The following is a 21,785-nucleotide window of genomic DNA, read 5'->3' as shown; positions in this document are numbered from 1 at the left end:
AAGAGACTAGAGAGCAGAGTAAGTCCAGATCTTGCTCTTAAAGGTAAACTCTTTGCCTTTAGGAAAAATTATTTTAGGAAGCTTCACATTGACCTTTACAGATACTCCCTCTACTGCTCTTCTATAATAACAGCCAGAGGATTATCTTCCTATCAAGTTACAACTGTTCACCTGGTCACTCACATGAGTCTTATGCCAAGGACAGGTTTGTGAAATCTCCCCTACTCACAAAAGCTGCCTGACAGGAAAAGGACTTGACCTTCTCTGGAGCTTGTTCATCAAGGTAAGGCTATCAATCCTCATTCCCATCTGCCCCTTCTCTGCCTTTCTAGTTCCTGCATTCATTTATTTTAAAAAGAAAATGATGATATGAGTACAATCCTTATTTTTCTTGTTGGAGGAACTAACACTCTAAGGCTTGTTCGTCAAGTCCTTGAATAATTTTTAAGCATTATACTATAAGATGTTGAGTTTTAAAAGACTAAAGCTTCTGTGGTATAAATGGAAATGATTTATTCCGGAAATTCTCATTGTACTGTTGCTAAACCCTCACTCCCTCTGAGTGCTAACATTTTTAGCCAGCCTAGAAAATATTTTGACCCAAGTCAGTCTAAATAATGTTCATTTCCATATGATTATATGGAATTGTTTTATCATTTTCTGTTGATAAAAATAATATGAATTGCCAAATGAGTCACCATCATTCTCCCTCACCGAATTTAAGATTGAATGGATATAGAATCATCCTACTAAATTTCATGTTGTGAGGACCAAAGGAACTTTGAGAAACTTTTAGAGAAGAAAAGCAAGACAGAGGTTTGCATACTGGAGTGTGGCTTCCTTCACGGACTTCATGTTCGCATGAGAGTGGGTTATAGCCTATAGAAAAGACAGCCTGCTCCTTTCAAACAATATATATGGTTTGCATTTCTGTCAGTTCACATGCAAGTAAGATATTGCCCTTTCAAAATTTTCACTAGTAAAAAGTATGAAATGACCTAAGAATGAATATATGTGGTTTAGGGGCCAAGCTACCCTAACATCAATATAGGATTTTCTCTACATGTATATGTATGCTTGCAAATTTAAAGATGTTCTGGCTGGGCGCAGTGGCTCATGCCTATAATACCAGCACTTTGGAAGGCTGAGGCGGGCAGATCACCTGAGGTTACGAGTTCAAGACCAGCCTGGCCAATGTGGTGAAACCTCGTCTCCACTAAAAATACAAAAATTAGCGAGGTGTGGTGGCGTGCACCTGTAGTCCTGGCTACTTGGGAGGCTGAGGCAGGAGAATCACTTGAACCTGGGAGGCAGAGGTTGCAGTGAGCTGAGATTGTGCCACTGCACTCCAGCCTGGGTGACAAGAGCAAGATTTGTCTCAATAATAATAATAATATAATAATAATAATAATAACAATTTTTAAAAAGATGTTCTAACTTTATCTTTAGCCATGTTAAATGTTAGAACTGATGAGGCAGAATTTCAGGGAAGGTTATCTGCTACATGATGTTGAACTCTGAAATAATGTAAAATGTAAGACAGCTACTGCCATTTGTAAATCTGAATTGCACTTTTTCCACTGTGAGTTTTTAAACGTCTTTACTGAGGAGTAAAGAAAGAATTTTCACAAATTTAATTATCTCTGTGGGTCCAAACCAGAAATCTCTGACGTTGTTGAGAAACAGACGAATGCGAGGCCATAGATAACACAGAGTGTTATCTAAAGTTGACAACTACACTGAATTTCTAGCCTGGCCACCAATGTTCTGAAGTAAGAAGCTGGCAGTCTACTGGTTCATGATCAGCTCAAGCCCACATCAATTCCAATTTAGCATTATCTTCAAAGTAGATCTCCCGTTTTCATACTTTATTGGGGTTGTGGGGTTGTGGCTACAACTCCAAATTAGATCAAAACAACAAATATTGAGATTTACAAACAAAATGAAATTAACAGACATTTACGTGCTGAATAAGTTAAGGCTCAAATCAGCTAGTCGGGCACAGCAATCACCCATAACAATAATATTTATAGCTCTCAGTGGAGCTCACGATGTGCTAGGGACTGTTCTGAGTGTTTTACATATATGACATCATTAATCCTCACCATAAGCCTATGAGTTAGATATTACTGGCAATTTACAAATGAGGAAGTCTGGCACAGAAGGCTGACTATTCAGGATTAATGTAATAGAGTAAAATAACAGGCCATCGCAGACACTGTCACAGTCTGTGAACTCTATCCTGACCAAAGGCCATTTGGAATTATTAACCAGTCTTTGGGTTAACCTAAAAGAATTAACCTAAAACCAGACATCTGAGCAGAGACTGCTAGCTGCCCTCCAACATCCGTACTTTTCTCCTTCCTTTAATAAAGGAATCCCCCGAGTTTTAGCTGGGCACATGGCTGCCCAACAAAACACTGTCAACCTCCTTACCAGCTAAGTATGGCCATGTGACCAAGTTCGAGACAACAGTGTGACCAGAAGTGATGTGTTACATGCCTTTAAAAGGAAGGTCATGCCCTTGACTTCCTTCCTGCTATTTAGGATGTAGATGTGATGGTGGGAGCAGGAGCAGCCATAGTAGACCGTAAGATGGAAGATGTATGCCAAGAATGGCAGGATAACAAAAGAGAAGGAGTCTTAGTGCCTGGAGCTGCCACATCGGCTCTGGACTGCTTATACTCTGGCTGTTACATAAAAAGGGAAATCAGCTTCTACCTTATTTAAACCATTGCTATTTTGGCCTTTTTTACAGCCATCAAAATGTTATCATAACTAATACATACAGTATGTTTTTCATGTAAAGTATGCTTAGTTTATAGAGAGTAGGACCCCTGCTCTATAACGCATATGTTCTGTTTCTTGAGATTTCAATAATTCATGAGCAAGATTCCATCATGTTTGATGCTTATTTTCCAGGCCACTGTTACAATGAAATTGCATGTCACAGTTGTCCAGTTGTCTTTTATAAAACAAGCACCAGTATTAACAGAGCTATTAAATAACCAAACTGTAAGTTAGAAACTTGAAAAGTTTCCAGAAATACATGTATAAACACAGTGAAGCAATCGGGATAGCTGGTCCTTTTTTTCTTTTTTCCGAAACAGAATCTCGCTCTGTTGCCAAGGCCACAATGCAGTGGCATGATCTTGGCTCACTGCAACCTCAACCTCCCGGGCTCAAGCTAGCCTCCTACCTTAGCCTTCCGAGTAGCTAAGACTACAGACTCCTGAGCTCAAGTGATCCACCTGCCTCGGTCTCCCAAAGTGCTGGGATTACAGGCATGAGCCACTGCACCCAGCCTGTACAGCTGGTCACTGAGTCTTAGTTCTAACATGCCCTTTATGAACACATCTGCCAACATGATTTGGTGTTTCTCAACCTCAGCACTAGTGACATTTTTGACTGATAATTCCCTACTATGGGGCCTGTGCTGTGCATTGTAGATTGTAGGATGTTTAATAGCATCGCCAGCTTCGACCTATAAGATGCCAGCAGCACTTCCCCCAGTTAAGACAATGAAAAGTAACACCAGACACTGCCAAATGTCCGCTTGGGGGCAAAATACCTCCCAGTTGACAACCATACGTCTAATGTATCCTGGGTTGCAGATTTTGAGAAAGCATAGACTGTGACTATTTAAATTCTAGTGGGGATACAGGCAGGTAGGTCCTTAATGTACTTTGGATGATAGTGGTGCCCTGGTGATTACCAAGGGCAAGGAGCATGAGCTAATTCTTATTTTTTAAATTAAAAAGTTCACTGAGCTTTCAATACGAAAATTCACAAGGTAGTAAAAAAGTCATAGGCATAATTCCAAGCACATTTAACTATTAGTCCAACTTCCTCTATCCAAGGTTAAGATGGAAATAATTGCCTATATGAAGTTAAAAAAAAAATCCTCTATGTATGAATAGGATTCTTTTATAGAATCTCTAATGGTAGTAGGGAATTTGACCCTTTCAGAATCAAGACCATTGCCCTGTTAAACTTCCAGTTCTTTAGCAATTGTATGTTGCTAGCACTGTACTTGCAGATGTTCAGATATTATATATGTATAATGAGAAAATCATTTGCAGACATTTTCAAATATGTACGCTTTTAAAGCCCCATTATCAAGTTCTTCTACCTTGATATCCCCATCAGACAGCACTGAATCTGTTTTGTCGGAAACCTTTCTACATTCCATGGGATCAGCTAATTCAAAGCAAATAAAATCCTCAAAATCTCTTTCCTGTTAGAGAGAGTGGGGAAGAAGCGTACTCGAAAAAGATACATCAGGCCCGTCACCTGTCCTGAGATGGGACTCCAGAGTCAGGAAGAAGCTGTCAACTTGTGTTTCTTTCAAGTCACTACATTCATCTCCAGCACCTTTGGCATAATTAATGATTGTCAGGGCGTGGGAAGCCAATCAATTTGATGTTCATTTTCATCCACATTAGCCGAAGTAATGCCCCAAGGGTGGGATGGAAATTACATTATGTTTTAATTGAGAGAATTTTCTCTTTGCTGATTTCTGGAGTGGGTGGAATCCAAGACATTACTTCTTTTCCCTTTCAATACGTATGCTTTTAAAAGCTTAGCTGATTGCTGCCAGCAACCAAAAGCTCCATTATTTCAACGTGAGCATTCTACCACTCATGGCAGGGAGGGTGGGGAGGGCAGGAAGGCGGGTCTGCTATTCGTAGAAAAAGATCATTTTAGAAAATGGAAATCAAAGGCAACACACTGGGGAGAGAGGGTCATTTGTCCCTTATCTAATACACAGAATAAGAATGAAGGCTGGGCACTGTCATAGTTACCTATATCTGTGAAAGTGCACAACCAAAGACTTGTTTCAGATACTAAGAACTCTAAGAGTTCAATTAAATGGCTAAATGCAGAATTTAAAACATTTCTTCTCTTTCCTCCCACTTAAATTCACTTTATCATTACTTTAAGACTCTGAAAAGCATTTCAGAGATACTGTTCTTCAATGAGATTCACTCAAATGTAAAACACCATTACTTTCTCTTTCCACTCAGATACAAAGCAGAGTATCACCAGACTACACTGGGAAAAAGCTTGATTCCTTTTGTTTTGTTTGTTTTCACTCCTGTTGGGCACAGCTTCAAAGGTCTGGTTCGGGAACAATCCAATCATCTCAATGAGGATGGGAGTTTGGATCTACAAGGTGTTTGGCACAAACCAGCCTGTTCAGTCAAAACCAAAGCAGCTGGCACAAAGGTGGGAGCAGGGGTGCATGAGGGAGTTCTCAGGTCTTCCTGAGGGAACTCAAAGCCGGGGACTCCAGGCTTTCTTACTGGCTAGCTCAGTGATGTTCAAATTTCTGGTTGTGACCTGCCAGCAGATCATAAAATTGATTTAGTGGATCTCAATCCACATTTTTTAAAAGGGTGAAATAGGTTGGGCGCAGTGGCTCATGCCTGTAATCCCAGCACCCTGGGAGGCGGAGGCGGGAGAATAGCTTGAGCCTAGGAGTTCATGGAGAAACCTTGTCTCTACCAAAAAAAAAATTAAAAAGTTAGCTAGACAAGGTGGTATGCATCTGTAGCCCCAGCTACTCAGGAGGCTGAGGCAGGAGGATCACTTGAGCCTTGGAGATTGAGGCTGCAGTGAGTCCAGATCACGCCACTGCCCTCCAGCCCAGGTGACAGGGTGAGACCCTGTCTCACAAAAATAAAAGAGTAAAATACAATAGGATAGATTTAAAAATTGCAGACATGGTACATGTGTGAGGATTGTTTCAGTTACCTGTAACTATCTATCCTCTCTTCTTCCTTCCTTCATCTCTCCCTCCCTCCTCCTTTCTTCCCTCCTATCTATCATCACTTATCTACTTTACTTAAACACCTATCTGTATATATTTTACATTGTTATTTAACACATGCATATGCATACACACATACAAACAGGTAAAACTGTATCTGGGTTTTCTTCAAAAAATTTTAAAAGCCACCAACCCAATACATCATTTCACCTACTTTGTTATGACAAAGGATCTTAAGAGGCCAAATCTATTAAAACCAAAACAAAACAATGACCAATATCCTTTTCCTAGTGCAGATTTAAAATTCCTTCTTTAGAAATCTCTTTAATCCCATTAAACTCAGCAATTTGAAAAAAAATGAGCTCAAGCTGGTTACCACCATCAAGAGGCTAAGGAAATCACTTCTTTGCTAGCAAACAATGTATCGGGATCATTCTTAGTTCTTCAATTGCACAAATAAAGGCAATCATGTTGGAATCTAGCTGTTTGCAAAAGGATTTAGAAACTGTCATGGATATAGTCTGAGAGGCACAGAGCTAATATCATCATCTTGAGAACATCAACCACACAATCTGACCAGGGAGATATATTTTCTCTCCCCATTTTAAGCAGAGAGGAAGTTTTTCCAATTGATCAAAGGATTCCTATAAATTGGTGTGTACGACTCCCCAAGACTCTAGAACTTAATAGAGCTGGCTATATCATTTAGCTTGAGCCAGTAATGATTTCCCAAAGGCCAAACTCCAACTTTATCCCTGTTCTCCAATCAAATGAAAATGACTTAAACGCATTCAGAGTGTGCTAAGCACACCAGATCCTCCTGGTTGGGTTATTTATGCACACAAAAAGAATTCAGTTTCTCAAAATGGATGTAGTTTACCCTAACTTCCTTTTTTTTTTTTTTTTTTTTGGTTATAACTTATTCTGGTATATGCTTGTGCAACCCTGAAGAGGGGCCACCATTGCCAGATAACAATCTGTTCATTTCAGTCAACCAAGAATTTTCTAACTCTAAAGTCTCTTCGGTGGCAATTTCTATTAAAAGCAGCAAAGTCCTTTTAGAAATCTTGACTAGTTTACTCTTACATGCCAAAAGGAAATGAACGCATACACATACGCGTGTGTATACACAGAAGTGAAAACTGATGTAATCCAATCACTTGTAAAGGTTTCTCCTCTCTCCACCCTCTACTCCCTACTCCAGTGAATTCTGAAGCTTGCATCATTCCAGAGGAAACTGTAATTTGGACTCACTCTCTGGCTGAGGCGTTAAGTAATCAACCTCATAGCCTGCCAGCAAGGAGTGGACTGCCTATTTTATCACTGAAACACATTATCTCACTCCCTATCTCAGCAAACTGCCTCTGAACAGCTTGGCTGAATAATGGTACAAGAACAAGTCTAGACTAGATAATCACCTACTTTTTTTCTGGTGGCTAAAAAACATTTAAAACAAACATCTAGCTGAACAATGGGTTTATATAATCCAAGTCTTGAAAAGTCTATAAAGAATCTACATTTCCTCAGATATAATGAGTAACAAAGAAAATGTTTTTAAAAAGTGATTTCAACATCTGAAGATTATTGAAGGTAGGTGGGAAGTGGTACATTTATCTGAAAACTCATCTTGAACCTGAACCCTTCAGTGGCTGTGGTCATTCTACTTAGTAACTAGGTTTTTGATGGTTTAATATTTAGTAGTGTTTCTAAGTAAGGGAGGCAAATAAATTTCTTATTAGGTACTGTTTCCATGAGTGGGGACAAGGCAAATCCCTTCCTCCAAAAGATGTCTATTATGTACTAGCAAACACGAGCTTTTTTGATTGTCAGTATTACATTTATATAACAAATATTTAAGAATTCCATTCTAAGTGACAGATGTTACTGTCTTACACAATATAATTTGGTACAACATTTAGAAAATGCCATCATAGGTGGCTTTAGGATTGTAAATCACCTCTTCAATGGCAGTACTGGCAAAATACAAATACACAACAGCTTCTAGGCATGTTTTGTATGCATCTGTTGGAGTAATTTGCAGTTTTATTGGAGAATTCATAGTTCCCTGACACAGCTCTTTATAAATAATGCTGGAGCAATTCCTGCAAGAAGTAAAATTCACCTTTCTGATGAAGGCATTCTCTCTTCTAGAAGAAATTCTAAATACTGGATTTGTCTCTTTAAAAAAAAAAATCCTGGTTTCAAGTTCCTTAACTTTTGAGCCCTTCTTTTTTTTACTAGAACAAGTTTTATAGACTTTTTCCCATAAGTATTCAAATATCTAGATAGTCATTTTTAACTGATTAGGAAAAAAAAAATCCCCAAATTTCAACCAAATGTAACAAAACATAATCCCTCTTTGATAACTTAATAAGAAAAATTAAATGAGAAAAATATTGGGCAACACTCACCATCAATAATTAATTACTAAAGGAACATGCACAGATTCCATTCACTATAAAAATTCTGCTCAGCAAATTACCTTTCTTTGCCTCTTTTATCTCTATGCAGGGCCTCTCTGTTCCCATTAAGCCTTTCAGAGTACATTATTTGGGCTTTAAAGATTAAACAGGAAAGAGTTAAATGGAAGTAAGATCATGTCACTTTTCTGCTCAAAGCATTCCAATGGTTCCTGGCATACTTGCAATAAAAGCCCAAGTCCATGCTATTTCAGATGACCTAGGAGCCAGCTCCCTCCCTCCCCTCCAGCTTCACCTCCCTTCCTGCTGTCACTTCCCCAGCCAAGCTCACCCTCAAGTCAGGACCTTCTTGCTCCCTTTACATGAACTCTCTTCCCCACGAGGAAATACAGGACTCTCTCCCACCTTTGCTTCAGGTAGCTGCTTGAATTTCACCTTCTGGGGAGTCTGTTCCTGACCATCCTACCTTATATGACCCCTTCCCAAACCCTCTCTTTCCCTTGCTTATTTTTTTTCATGACGTTATATATAATAATACTAGTTTATTATCTGCCTCCCTCTCTAGGGTGTATACTTCGTGAGGACAGGGGCTTTATTTTACTCACTGCTGTTCCCCAGGACCTAAGAAATACTTGGCATACAAAAGCTGCTCAATAAGTATGTTGAATAAGTGAACTTTTTTTTTTTTGAGATAGGGTCTGGGTCTGTTGCCCAGGCTGGAGTACAATGGTGCTATCTGGGCTCACTGCACAACCTCTGCCTCCTGGACTCAATCCATCCTCCCATCTCAGCCTCCCAAGTAACTGGGACCACAGGCACACGCCACCACGCCCAGCGAATTTTTTTTTTTTAATTTTTGGTAAAGACGGGGTTTTGCCGTGTTGCTCAGGCTGGTCTCAAACTCCAGAGTTCAAGCAATCCTCCTGCCTGAGCCTCCCAAAGTGCTGGGATTACAGGCATGAGCCACTGTGCTGGGTCATGAATGAATGAACTTTCTTTTCACCCCAGTGATATGCACACCTCACAATCTTCTCATACTGCTCATCAAATATTTAATGATACTCAGATCCTTTTTTTATTTAATCCTCATTCTGCAACATCTCAGTATTCTTTGACACTGGCAGAGAAGAATGAAAATAATCTAAGGAGAAAGTTAAGGACAGGTTTGTCAAGAGCCACTGATATTTTTTCTAACTTACTGCCTTTGTTAGGAAATTAAACAGATGTGACAGAAATTAGAATGCTTATTACACATTTTGATATAACTACTGAAAATACCCTCCCATGGCAGCTACTATTTTATTAATTACATGTATGTCACTGATACTTATGAGACCAATGATGCAATCAGACAGTACAACAGACCGTCCCATTAAACACTCTATTTTCAACAACCAAGATAGAGAAAATGGCGTGCAGTTCTTCCATCACACCTGGTGCCCTAAGATTAATTTAATTCATGAATCTACCTTGCAAGGTTAAAAATAAGTAACCACCCTCAAAGTTCAATCATTCCTTGAGTAAGTTTCGTGAGCCTCCAAATGGAAATGACTGTGCTCATAGTCGTATTTCATACAAGGATTTCACAGCTCATTATTAATAACTTACAGGATGTCTAACTTTAAAGTTTCTGAAATGACTCTGCCAAAATTTGTTAGAATTTCACCTTCTGGGGAGTCTTTTCCTGACCATTGTTGTTTATACAAGATTGTTACACAAGACCTTTGTTCCTTAACATCTTACTCCCTCTAATCATTTAATTTTTCTTTACAGAAGTGTTTCATGCTCATTATAGAAAACTAGAAGAATAGAGGCAAGGTGTTGGAGGGGAAACAAAACCAAAACCCACAATCAGAGTTCCCATCATCACCCAAAGATAACTGCTATGAACACTTTGGTGAACTTTCATGTTTCTTTTTCATGTCCCAATGGTTTTTGTTCTTTGAGATGGAGTCTCGCTCTATCGCCCAGGCTGGAGTGCAGTGGCGCCCTCTCGGCTCACTGCAACCTCCGCCTCCCGGGTTCAAGCAATTCTCTGCCTCAGCCTCCCAAATAGCTGGGATTACAGGCGCCCACCACCACGCCTGGCTGATTTTTGTATTTTTAGTAGAGATGGGGTTTCACCATCTTGGCCAGGCTGGTCTTGAACTCCTGACCTCGTTATCTGCCCGCCTTGGCCTCCCAAAGTGCTGGGATTACAGGCGTGAGCCACTGCGTCGGGCTGCTTTTTTTTTTTTTTTTTTAAAAAAAAAAAAAAAACCAAAAACCAAAAACATTAATTACTATGAAAGGCATGGCAAGTCTTAGTATGACACCAGTGATGATATTTTTAAAATACCACATTTTCGAGTGATAAAAGTAACAGTTGGGAGATAGACCAGAGTGCTTTAAAAATTAACATTTTCATAAAAATGAAAAACAATTTGACCAAAAATAGTGTCAGAAATAACTTTCACATACCGAAAGCATGCCTACATGTTAAAAGCATTTGCAAGAGTACACATTTTTTTTTTTTCCCGAGTAAACTTTCCCCTTGTTTTTCTGTGGGTACAAGTGCCTATACAGTACATAGAAAACTAGTGAGCAAAAAAAAAATAATTAGGATGAGTCATCTTACCTTTTAAGTCATCTTGCCACAAAATGGTTACCTACAATCCACATAACCAATTAATTCCTGCCTCCATACTCTAACAAAGACAGCCAGAATTTGGATCTAATCTTTTTTTGTAAATCATTCTACCTCCAGGCTATCCCACTCCCTCATTATCCTGTTTACTGGCCTCTTTCCCATTCCTATAATACAGCTGATTTCCCTGATAACCTCAGCACAGGCCCCTTTCCCAGGACCCTCCCCCATCATGAATCTTTCAAGCCTAATTCCATTGATGTTAAAAAAGAAGCAACTCATTTGAGTGACTCATTCCTAGATACTTAGGGCAGAGAAACTAGATTCTGCAGCTGGATGAGTCATTTTGACTGGAAAGCCCCGATGGGAAAGAGGTTCTGTGTAGGGTGCATACAACAGAGGATGGGGAAATCATGAAGGTAGTAGGTACCGATAAACGCAGAACATTTAAACAGCGTTCCTTAGTCTGAAGCACTTTGATACCTTAAAGAGGAGTTCTACTTTGCAAATACCCCTTTACGAGATTTTTTCCCAGCATTTTCATCTGAAAGTATCTCCATTCACTTTAGTTTCTTCTAGGTCTACCATTTTTCTGGAGTCACATTTATGTATTTGTTTGTTTTTTAATTTTATTTTTTAGAGGCAGTGTCTCTCTGACACCAAGGCTGGAGTGCAGTGGCTTGATCTTATTAATAGCTTACTGCAGCCTTGAACTCCTGGCCTCAAGCAATCCTCCTGCTTCAGCCTCCCAAGTAGCTGGGACTACAGGCATACATGACCACACCTGGTTAATTTTTTAATTTTTTGCAGAGACGGGGTCTTGCTACGTTGCCAAGGCTGGTCTTGAACTTTTGGCCTCAAACAATCCTCCTGCCTTGGCTTCCCAAAGCACTGGGATTACAGGTGTGAGCCACTGTGCCCAGCCTAGCATCATATTTAAATGTGTTTCTGCCAAAGTGGATTTTGTCCAAAGCTCCAGGAATATCCTCATGATAGAAATTTCCAGAAAAAGTTAGTGTCAAGCATTCAGTATGAGAATATACAAGATATTTTCTCCTTTGTTAAAAATGAAACTATCTTATTGATGTTTTCTGACTGAAACCACCTTTGCAAAGATGATGACAGTGAGAGAAGTCTAGCATGGCTGACTCCATCTTGCTTCTGGCCTCACAGACTGGCTGCCTTTGCTTATTCCTGGGCCTAGGGCAAGCTAACCATGGGGAGAATTTAGTTTATAATTTAACTTTGAAACAAGGATGATAATAGTCCCTCCCTAAAACTAATGCCCTCCTGGCTCAGGGACTGAAAAGTAATAAAAGTCCACAAGACTAGGATTATGAGAAGGGTCTGAATTCTAAAATGTAGGTGTAGTTTCTATAATCCCTTATTGCTCAGGAGTCATGTGACCAGAGGTCACAAGATTTGTGTCTTCCCCAGTTGCTTCTATAGATAACATCACTATTGTGGAACCTAAGATTGGTCTTTTGAGATGTTTTTCAGACAGCATTCTGGCAACTGACTGACCCCACCCAGACCCATGACTCAACTCAACCAGTCCTGTGGCCCCCATCCAGAGGTGGACTCAGCACATGAGGACCATTTTCTATACGCCTATGATTTCATCTCCAACCAATCAGCAGCACCCATTCCCTAGCCCCCTGCCCACCAAATTATCCATAAAAACCCTGGGCTCTGAGTTCCTGGGGAGACTGATCTGAGTGATAACTCCAGTCCTCCTGCTAGGCTGCCCTGCATTAATTAAACTCTTCACTGTAGTAACAGGATCTCAGTGAATTGGTTTTGTCTGTGCAGCAGGCAGGAAGGACCCATCAGGCAATTACATGATTATGAAAATAACACACACTTCTTATAAAAATGGAAATTCATGAAATATAAGTATAAATTACTTGACATGCCAACTAATCTGAGGAAAAGCTAACATTTCTAGATTTATTCTTTCTGCTCTTTTTTTTTCTGTATGCCCACAGTTTTACAAATCATGGTATCATACCATTCATGTGGATTTGTAACCTGCTTTATAGTTTCACAAACTGTACGAAAAACTCATCTAGCTCTGGCTTCTGGTTGGGGGAGCTTACTGAAGGAAGATGGCAGGGAATTATTGCTTTATATTTTTAGCAGTTTACTTGATCTAGAGATTATTCACTATGGCTCCAAATTATTATATGAGTAAAAGCCAATTCTAAAAAAAAAGTGGCTTGAACACAATGGTTTTCCACTTTACTTTTTAAACTTTTAGAAATTATAAATGTAATGTAAATTGATGAAAAAAATAGAACAAAGGATATAAACTCAAAAATAAAAGAATACCTCTCACTACTGTCCCCTTCTCCCAATCCCTGTTCTTTCCACTTGTCAGTGGTAATCACCATTCACGGTTTAAGAAATTATCCATGCATATACAACCTAGTATGTACACATAAATGTACTGCCTCTTTTTTAAAACATAAATGGGATCATGTCATACATGTTGTCAGCAGCCAGTGTTTTCTTTTTTTTATCTAACAATATATCTTAGGCATTTTTTCAAAAAGATTCCTACGGATCTCCTTCATTCTTTTTTAATGGCTGTGGAGTTTTCCACTGAATATTCATGGTTTATTGAAAATGGTTTCCTACCTATGTGCATTTAGTTTGTTTTCAGGTTTTCGGGTCTTTATGCTGCAAAGTGTATTTTTGTTCATATCCCTTAAAGTTACTTGCTCAAGTCTATTTTTAGATTAAATTCCTAGAACGAGACACTGGCATCCAACTCACAAACTAACATGGAGTGTTATACTTCTCTGCAACCAAGAGAATTCATTTCTTTTCTTTCTTTTTTTTTTTCTTTTTTTGAGTCAGGGTTTCACTCTGTTGCCCAGGCTGGAGTGCAGTGGCGCAATTCTGGCTCACTGCAACCTCCACCTCCTGAGTTCAAGTGATTCTCATACCTCAGCCTCCTGAGTAGCTGGGATTACAGGCATGCACCACCATGCCTGGCTAATTTTTGTTTGTTTGTTTTGTAGAGACGGGGTTTCACCATGCTGGTCAGGCTAGTCTCAAACTCCTGGCCTCAAACGTTTGGCCTGCGTCGCCTCCCAAAGTGCTAGGATTATAGGCGAGCCACTGTGCCTGGCCCCTCATTTTTTGTTTATAATTTTAAGAGAGTATTTCATGTAAGTATTACATTATGTAAGCCTCACCATGGCTCAGAGTAGACACAGAGAAGGAGATTGGGAGGAGATGGAATGCAAAAGCACTTGAGAGTGCAGGAAGCTAAGGACAGAAATGACTGTGTACATGTGGTGATTTCCAAATGTAAGTTCCATCTCTGTTGTTTCTTGTAGGGGTGAGGAGGTCTAAGACTAGGGAGGTGTGCAGCTTGACAAAAGCTGTAGAACGTTGTTTCTCTCTTTATGTGCATGACCTTGGAAGTGCCAGGAGATTTGTGGGACATGTTTCCCTAGCAAAAGGGAAAAACCACGCACAAGATTTTAATCATTTAAAAGAAATACAGCGGCCGGGCGCGGTGGCTCAAGCCTGTGTAATCCCAGCACTTTGGGAGGCTGAGACGGGCGGATCACGAGGTCAGGAAATCGAGACCATCCTGGCTAACACGGTGAAACCCCGTCTCTATCTACTAAAAAAATACAAAAAATCAAAACAAAACAAACAAAAAAAACTAGCCGGGGGAGGTGGCGGGCGCCTGTAGTCCCAGCTACTCGGGAGGCTGAGGCAGGAGAATGGCGTAAACCTGGGAGGCGGAGCTTGCAGTGAGCTGAGATCAGGCCACTGCACTCCAGCCTGGGCGACACAGCGAGACTCCCTCTCAAAAAAAAAAAAAAAAAAAAAAAAGAAATATGGATATATCCTTTTTATGGGCTGCCCAAATTCCATAGTGATTTAGGCCTGAATTTAAATCTGTCTTATACACAGTTTACCATAAGTATTGATGAGAGACTCCAATGTGAACTTTTGCCTTATTGGGATCAAAATATAAAAGTGGCCATCACTAAAATAATTTATATTTAAAAAGAAGCTCATTTGATAAAAAAGTTTCTTCAAAACATCTGTTAGCTTAGAGATGGGGAAAAAATTCTACTTGAAGTAACTCCAAGCCTTTTTTTTTTTTTTTTGAGACGGACTCTCACTGTGTCACCCAGGCTGCAGTGCAGTGGCACAATCATAGCTCACTGCAACCTCCACCTCCTGGGTTCAAGCGATTCTCCTGCCTCAGCCTCCCAGGTAGCTGGGACTACAGGTGTGCGTCACTGTACCTGGCTACTTTTTGCTTTTTTTTTTTTTTTTTTTTTTTAGTAGAGACAGGATCCCACCATGTTCGTCAAGCTGGTCTTAAAACCCTGACGTCAGGTGATCCGCCTGCCTTGGCCTACCAAAGTGCTGGGATTACAAGCGTGAGCCACCACACCCGGCCAACTCCAAGCTTTTTAATATGAGACTAATGACAGAGGGAAGTTTTATGATTGGGAGATTTATTATCACATGTGAAAATCAGTCTTCAGTTTTCATATTAAGTATTGGACTCTCACATCAAACCATCTAAAGTCTTATTGTGCCTCCATCTCCCAACTCTCTGCTTCCAGAAATGCCCTAAAGCTTCTTTAGTGATTGGCAATCAGCTCTGCATCTAAGGTGAAAAAAATGAATATAGCCCTGCAATCTTTCTACTGTCAAGGTAAACCATTTTATTTATATTTATTTATTTATTTATTTACTTACTTACTTATTTTTTGAGATGGTGTCTCACTCTGCCGCCCAGGCTAGAGTGTAGTGTGATCTAGGCTCACTGCAACCTCTGCCACCCGGATTCAAGAGATTTTCCTGTCTCAGCCTACTGGGTAGTTGAGACTCAGGCACACGCCAACACGCTCAGCTAATTTTTTTATTTTTAATAGAGATAGGGTTTCACCGTATTGGTCAGGCTGGTCTTGAACTCCTGACCTCAGGTGATCCACCCTCCTCGGCCTCCCAAAGTGCTGGGATTACAGGCATGAGCCACCACGCCCGACCTAAACCATTTTATTCTAAAAGGAGAGTTACTTCATGGGATAGTGGTCCCCTCCTCCGTGGTTTGGCTTTCTAAGGTTTCCATTACCCACGGTCAACTGTGTTGTGAAAAGATTAAATGGAAAATTCCACAAATAAACATTTCCTAAGTTAAAAAAAAAATTGCTTATTGTTCTAAGCTGATGAAATCTCTTGCCATCCTACTGTGTCCTACCTGGGACGTGAGTCACCCCTTGGTTCGGCATTCCATGCTATATACACTAAACTCCCATTAGTCACTGACATCCTCTGCTCCTAACATCTATCAACATTGTCATGGCTCCATGATCTAGGATCACCAAAAGCAGATGATCCTCCTTCTGACAGTGTCAGAAGGTCAGTAGCAGCCTCACACTACGTCACAGCGTCTGTCATTCACCTCACTTCATCTCATCATGTAGACATTTCATCATCTCACATCAGCACAGGAAGACTGAGTATAATGCAAGAAGATCTTTTGAGAGAAGGACCACATTTGCATAACTTTTATTATAGTATGTTGTTATTAAATTGTTCTATTTCATTATTATTGTTAACCTTTATTATAGTATGTTGTTATTAAATTGTTCTATTTCATTATTATTGTTAATCTCTTGCTGTGCCTAATTTATAAATTAAACTTTAACATAGGTATGTGTGTATAAGAAAAAACATAGTGTTTCTAGGGTTTGGTACCATCTGTGTTTTCAGGCCTCCACCAGGGGTCTGGGAATGTATCCCCTGAGGATGAGTGGGGACTAATGCGGTGTGAGCACCCGCGTTAGGTAGAGACCAATTCTATTTATAAAAGGCTTTATTGTACATCTTATTTTTGCAAATGGATCCATTTTAACCTGTGGCAAAAACAGACCCGCATTATAATCAGTCTTATGAATGCATGTTCATCAGTCAAAGTTTAGATTTTATCCTGATGACAACGGGAAGCCGCCCTGGCAGGCGGTGGTCTGATGAGATCTGCAGTCTAGAAAGATAGTCAGACTGCAGGATGGAGAGCAGGGATTTGAGGGGGTGACACTGGAGACAGGAAGACCAGCCAGAGGCCACTGTGATCCAGAGAACTAGTGATGAAGACTGGAATAAAGTTATTGCAGTTAGGGTTAGGAGAAATCTAGGAGGAGGCATCGATGCAGAAGGACATGGTAACTGAATGGAAGTGGAGGGTGAAGAAGAGGTAAGAATGAAATATGGTGCAGCAGATAGTGTTGTTCCTCACGCCCCTCCCCAATTACAGATTGAGCCTTCCAAATCTGGAAACCCCAAATCTGAAATGCTCAGAATTCGAAGCTTTTTGAGCACCAGCATCATGCTCAAAGGAAATGCTTGCAGATTTTTGAATCTGGGATGCTCATCCAGTAAGTATGAAAATATCTGTCTGTCTGTCTGTCTATCTATCTATCTATCTATCTATCTATCTATAAAAAAATCTAAAATCTGAAATACTTTTCTGATCCCAAACATCTTGGATAAGGAATACTCAACCTGTATCACCTTTCCTTCACGCTTCAACGCCTTACTTCTCACCACCAGTGCCTGCACATATTTCCTACGGGCTTTCTCTGGCCACTGAAACCTGGTTGGCCAACCTGTATGGTAGACCAGAGACTGGGGGAACTAATTCTCCTGGGAGCAGCTTTAACTGATGACTGGCTGCATAAACATCCCAGCTGTCTCACCCTTCAGGTAGGAAACTCTGAAAGTGTGTGTCGTACATTGTGTCCTAGAGGTCCCCAGGGAAATTAATCTCCAGTTGGCCACATTGGTAACCTGTTTGGCTGCTTTCCTTTGCTTTGCTCACTTTTCCATCTTGCTACCAGGGTTTCCTGGTCTCACCTCCTAAAAATCAAACAAACAAACAAAAAACTAGGCCAGGTGCAGTGGCTCACGCCTGTAGTCCCAGCACTTTGGGAGGTCGAGGCAGGCGGATCACCTGAAGTCAGGAGTTCGAGATCAGCCTGGCCAACATGGTGAAACACTGTCTCTACTAAAAATACAAAAAAAAAAAAAAAAAATTTGCCGGGTGTGGTGGTGTGCACCTGTAATCCCAGCTACTCAGGAGACTGAGGCAGGATAACTGCTTGAACCCGGAGGTGGAGGTTGCAGTGAGCTGAGATCATGCCACTGCACTCCAGCCTGGGAGACAGAGCAAGACTCTGTCTTGGAAAAAACAAAAAAACAAAACAAAACAAAAACCTTAAAATTGCTCTCAGATTTGTCTCACAATCTGCTTCTGGGGGAATCCAAACAAATGGTGTCCAAACTTATGGTGTGTGCAATGGTGGGTGATGATTATGATGCTATCTATTAAGACAGAAAAACAGGAGAGGAGGGTTTTAATTCATTGACTGATATTTTTGGAGGAGTGGTATGAAGAAAGTGGGAGGCAGGGGAAATGACATCTTCAGTTTGAAGCCCTTTGGACTGAAAGAGCTTCAGCGACCTTGATGTGGGATATCTGAATGGAACATCTGGGGATGGCGTGGTCAAACTTATATCATGTGAATGCAAAGACTGGCCACACTTTTGCACTTCTAGTGAACATCTTTTGTGTCTGAATGATAAAGTGAGAACAGAAAAGCTAAGTATCTTGCTAAGAGGCACACTGAATGAGGGAGAATAGCAGAAAATGAAAAATGAAGCCCTGGACCATCATTCCTATCACTACATCAGGAGACAGCCATGGTGTGATGTGGGAGTGTCTTCCTTACCACAGAGAGGCCCTCATTTGGCCTATGTAAGAGAATACAGAACAGATTTGTTTGAATGAAAATAGATGGTCTAGTTTATGAGCGGAATTACTTTTCTTTTTTTCTATCCTGGTTACCAGAGGGCAGTTGCTGCCCTGAAAAGAAATAAACACAAAGAAGAAATTGCATGAAATGAGAATATGTATTTTTGATAGCAAAGGAATGGAAGAACATATTGTATATACAGAAAAGGCCTTGTAGATTGAATTAGCCAGTCCCAAACTGAAGCCAGGGTCACTGCATTGCAATTTTCAAACAAATACTCTCCATCATCCATTATACATACTCAAGATTTTGGCCTTTTATAGCACTATTCATTCTCGAGGCATCTACATAGTCTTTGCAAAAGTAAAAAAGCAACCACAGGCACTGCTGAGACCTTATAAAGGGTGTTTGGAATATTATGTGAGCACATATAAATTTGATAAATTTGCTCTGTTCAGAGGAAGAAACCAGGCCAAGGCCAAAGTGGCCACAGCCCTGGGGATAACCTATGCTTGAGAAACAAAGTCCTCAAATGGGATTTGGGTTTTGTTGAGAAGGTGTCTTGCTATGCTGTCCAGGCTGGTCTCAAACTTCCGGGCTCAAGTGATCCTCCCACTCCAGCATCCTGAATAGCTGGGATTATAGGTGTGTGCCACCACACTTGACTTGGATCTGGGTTTTATAAGGGCTTTCGGATCTTACCATTTCCCACAAAGTACAAACATGAAAGTGTTGATAATTATTTTTAATATGAAGTGACTCAACCCATCTGGGCAGACTCAAACCATATGGGCAGAGATAAAGAGGTATGGCCGCACAATCACAGTTTTCTTTCTTTACCTTTGTGGCTTTCTACAGAAACTTCAGGTAAGGCATCTAAACAGGGTACACATTTCTCCTTTGGAAATGTTACCGCCCTTTAAAAAAGTATGCCTGTACTTTAGTGTGTGAACCTATAAATGCTAGTCTGTAGGCGCTGACAACTTAATTTAATTAGTTAATTACTGAGAAGAGCTAACTCAGACAAATAGCTGACAGTGCCTAATGAAAGATCTTTCTCTATAACTAGTTTCTAATAGAGTCAACAGCTCCCCTTTGAAATACACCTATACTCTAAGATCAAACTAGGCTGGTGGGGGACAGATGGGGCTAACAAGGAGCACACAATCCTTAGCCTCTAATAACATTGTCTGGATCAAGAAAATCCATAACTAGGAAACTTTCTCCCTCTAGTAAACAGCTGCGCAGACTATAGCTTATCTCCTGCAAGTTCATCAAAGAAATGCCATAAGCAGTGTGGAATAGTTTTTCGATTTGAAATGCAACAGGAAAAAGATATATCAACCTACATGTCATTAGTTTAGGGCAACCAGTTTGTGTTACAAATAGAAATGTTCCTGCAAACTAGAAGTGACATAATTGAAAAACTATTGTCATCATTATCACTGTCATAGTCTGAAGCAAATGTGCACTCCTATTAACAGCCTGAAGATGCCCACTTGGCATCTAGACCCACCTATTTGTAAATAAGCCAATTAACCTTGACAAATACTGAAATACTACCATAAGTATAGATGAATTTTCACAAAATTACCTATGTATATAATGAGTAATCAGATAAAGAAATAGAATGCCCCAGCTTCCTAAAAGCCCTTCTCATCCCCATCCCAGTCACTACCTCTCCCCAGTACTGTGTCTTTCAAGAACTACGTATGGTGACTTTTCCCTTTCCCAACTTTCACTGTAGGTGGGAGAATTTTAGTAGTAAAGCCCCTAGACTAGACTGATTGTCTACTGTGCTAGTGTATAGTTTTGGCCCTAGAAAGAAAAGGAAGGAGTCTGGGCTAAAGTTACAGTGCCATAACAGATGTGTATTAGTCTATTTTCACACTGCTATAAAAATACTACCAGAGACTGGGTAATTTACAAAGAAAAGAGGTTTAATTGATTCACATCTCTGTATGGCTGGGGAGACCTCAAGAAGCACAATCATGGCGGAAAGGGAAGCAGGCACATCTTACATGGAGGCAGACAAGAGTGAGCCAATGAAGGACGAACTGCCAAATACTTAAAACCATCAGCTCTCGTGAGAACTCACTATCATGAGAACAGCATGGGAGAAACCGTCACCATGATCCAAACACATGGGAATTACAATTCAAGATGAGATTTGGGTGGGGACACAGATCTAAACCATATCAAGATGACATAACTTTTAATACAGGGGATGTGCAAGGAGCTTGTAGACCTTCTCATCTCTTTCTACAGGGAATTGGGCTAGGACCAAACCCAAGTTCTCCGGAATCCCAGTCTAGAAATTTTTCTTCTATGCTGCTGACCAGATCATCACTAAACAATTGAGCATTACATATTTTATCTAACTGAAAGTTTTAACACAGCTTCATAAAACCATTTCTATGAACCAGACGATCCATTAAAAACTACCGACATCCTAACTGAAAGAAACGTTCCAAGTGACTATGATATTACTAGATATCAAAGCATTAAAGGAAGAGAGTAAAGATAGAAATAGAAGAGAATAAAAGTAGAATTCTGTTAATCAACAGTAAGTACTTATAAATTATTGCAGTATCTTACTTAAAGGATTAATTTTTATTTCTAACTAAAAGAAGACGGTGCATCAGTAATACTTAAAATGCCGACAGCTGGGGTAAATGTGGGCAACACTGGGAGTTGTGCTCCTTTTGGTCAGTGTCTGGTGACACATTTTCTGACTTAGCAGGCAGCAAGATAGGGCAGAAAGAGAGAAAATGTGCTGTGCAGTTCTGGGTCTGAATTCCTGTCCTGCCCCTCCCCAACTGTATGACTTTGAACAAGTTATTAAATCTCTCTACACCTCCAGGTAGTAATTTGTAAATTGTGGATAATTCCTATATCTCAATGAGTTGTTTCCAGAATTAAAAATGAGATGACATATGTCCTGTGCCTGACAATTTAATAGATCCTTGAAACTGCTAGCTTCTTTCTCTGTACAAAATGAATTTGTCTCATCACAAAGGAGCTCAAGTTACAAAACGATACACACCAACATCCAATGTTCTATTGTTTATCTATGACTTTGTCTAAATTGAAAAAGAATCTGCTGTGTTTGAGAATGGATTGAAGAAAATAGTTTGCTGTAATATAATCCAAGACAGTTTTATATGTGT

General features: G+C 40.1%; 1 protein-coding gene and 1 long non-coding RNA gene across 10 annotated transcripts in view; one reads left to right on the top strand and one right to left on the bottom strand.

Annotated features, from left to right (window-relative positions):
- LOC105463419 (zinc finger protein 827) overlaps positions 1 to 21,785 on the bottom strand; it is a 173,833-nt gene that overhangs the window by 38,174 nt on the left and 113,874 nt on the right. The gene's annotated exons all lie outside the window — the stretch shown is intronic.
- LOC139362313 (uncharacterized) lies at positions 227 to 17,238 on the top strand. The gene is made up of 3 exons (XR_011620926.1): positions 227 to 283; positions 15,424 to 15,515; positions 17,118 to 17,238. It is a non-coding gene; the product is annotated as an uncharacterized lncRNA (long non-coding RNA).

This window comes from Macaca nemestrina, chromosome 3, assembly GCF_043159975.1.
Source record: "Macaca nemestrina isolate mMacNem1 chromosome 3, mMacNem.hap1, whole genome shotgun sequence".
Taxonomy (NCBI): Eukaryota; Metazoa; Chordata; class Mammalia; order Primates; family Cercopithecidae; genus Macaca; species Macaca nemestrina.
The sequence above is the reverse complement of the archived record's forward strand: the minus strand, read 5'-3'. Positions and strand labels throughout refer to the sequence as shown.